Here is a 2,689-nt window from a genome sequence, read left to right on the forward strand (position 1 = left end):
CCAGAAAATGGAGTAGGCCCCAGCCAACTCTGTCCCTCATCAACCAGCCTGGTCTCAGACAGAGCAACTATGTCCATGTCATAACATTGAAGTTCCTTAGATACAAGAGCAGATCTACGCTCTGGACGCATTATTGCTGATGGTAAGTCAAGCAGCGTCCGCACATTCCAACAGCCGATGGGCATTGTCATATATTTTCTCACAATAGCATGATGACGACCGTGTCCAGGCTGTGGAGCCCTGAAACACCTGCCGGGCCAGGCCCTAGTTCCCTTATTGCCATTTACATTCATAACTATATTTGCCAACTTCATTGAATATTTTGCCGTTTTAGGCTACAGCCAGCCTTTTTACTATCAAGATACACGAGATGTTAAAAAGTGTATCTAATTTATATCAAGCAATGTCTGTGCATGAGGCTTTTTATAGTGAGGAAAGACTTTGCACCGAGACAATCCCACTCTCTGAACAACTGTCATATTGAACCAAAAAGAAGAGCAAGTCAACATCATTGGATGCAGCAGTTACTGCAGGTTTTATATCAGAGTTTTCTTCTCCTAGAGAGGTTGCCTTCACTACGGCTTACAGAGGCGTCTTCACCCACCATGTCATTTGATCCATGACTGGAGCTTAGGTTGCTGGGCACCAGAGCATATTCTACACGCCGGTGGGTCATATATGCCGCAGCTTACAGGGCCTAAGCTCCTCTGGAGGTTTCTGTCAGGGTTACCCACCCTTAGCCTTTGGTTAAAAGAACCTTGGCTCACACACACACACATATATATATATATATATATATATATATATATATATATATATATATATATACACACATATATACATATACACATATATATGAAAACAAATGGATGAAATTATTATGTAAGAGATTTGTATATTTAGTTATTTATCACGTCTTTCCCTCTAATCGCGGTGTTCCTCCTGCATATTCTGATCTTCCTCTTCTGCCTTATCCCATTCTGCTTCTTCCTCTTCTACCTCGTCTCTCTCTACTTCTTCTTCCGCAGTCTCATTCTGCAGTAACTCTTCTGTTACGTTAATAATGGGCAGCTCTGGAGGCATTTCCTCATCCGATTGTTCTCCTTGGGATCTTATTTGGTCAGCATGAGGTAGAATACTGTTCCCATTTTCTTTATTTAATATTGCAGTATTATGTCTTTTCTGCATAAGAAATTCTGCTGTCTTGGCTTCCGTATTCCTATTTCTTTTATACCACATCTTTTGATTTGTGACATATGACATAGTTAAACAAGATCTTAATTGTTTGCCCATTAAGGTAGATGGACTTTCTGGCCTGCCTGCATGCGGAATTGTTCTATAACTTAGTAATAATCTTGGTAAGAAAGCCTCGATTTTCTCCTTCTGTTGCAAGCATGCTTTTATGCCCTTCTTTACCGTCTGGACCATCCTTTCTGCTATCCCATTACTTTGAGGGTGGTAGGGAGGCGTCTTGTAAGGTCTGCATCCTATTTTTCTTAGCCATTCATGCAAATCAGCATCCGCAAATTCTGGCGCGTTATCTGTCACCAATGTTCTCGGTATCCCATTTCTCGAAAATATCACTCTTAATATTTGCTTTACGGTGGTACTTTTTTTATCAGGTACTCTCACCACTTCAGGCCAACCTGAACATGCGTCTACTAATATTAATAATAGTCCTATCTCATTCGCATAGACATGATCCATGTGTACTCTGCTCCACAGTTCTCAGGGCCACACGTGTATTTTCTTTTGCTTGAAATTCCTGAGTTCTGTGCATTTTGTGCATCTTTTATGTAGTCCCCTATGTTTCTTGAGTATCCCAGCCACCATGCTTCCAATTTTAATCATCTTTGCATAGCTGCCACTCCACAATGTATGTAATCATGTACACTTTTTATAACCTGTTTCCTCTGTATTTCTGGGGAAACTACCAAGTCTCCATACCATATTACCCTGTTTTCTATAGTCAGTTTATGTCATATTTCTTTGAATGGTCTTTCAGCCATTGAACAATTTCCCCAGCGATTCTCTTTTATCCTCAACACTATTCTGTTTAACATTGGGTCATTTGTAGTTTCAGTAGCCATTTTATCTACAGATATTACATCGGTTTCTACAAGATGCAGGAATGTGTCTTCAAATTCCTTGTTTTTGTCCTTATCCTCCCTATAAAACCTCAATCTAGATAAGGCATTGACGTGCGGTATTGTATTGCCTTTAGCATAGTCAATGTCAAAGTCAAACGGCATCAGTCTGATCGCCGAATGTAATATTCTGTACGTTGTAACTTTCGGTAGTTTTTTCTTGGGTTGAAAATAAATTCCAGGGGTCTGTGATCACTTTCCAACAAGAATTTTTTCCCCATCAAGAACTGTCTTGCTCTGTCCGTTGTCCACACTATGGCTAATGCCTCCCTTTTTCTATTCGATTAATTGTGTTCAATTGTTGTCAATCTCCTCGTTAAGTACTTTATGGGATGACCATTTTGTAACAAAATACCGGATATGGAATGCTCAACAGCATCAGTAGTTAGAGTTATGTCCTTAGGGTCAAAAATTTGTACTATCGGCTTTTTTTTTTTCAAAAATCTGTTTTAAGTTTTCAAAGGCTTTCTGTTGGTGTTCTAACCAAATGAATTCTGCATTTTTTTCCCTTAACTTCGCAAATAGCTCTGTCAACTCATTAT

Source organism: Euprymna scolopes, chromosome 35 (genome assembly GCF_053919585.1).
Source record: "Euprymna scolopes isolate OS-2025 chromosome 35, ASM5391958v1, whole genome shotgun sequence".
NCBI lineage: Eukaryota > Metazoa > Mollusca > Cephalopoda > Sepiida > Sepiolidae > Euprymna > Euprymna scolopes.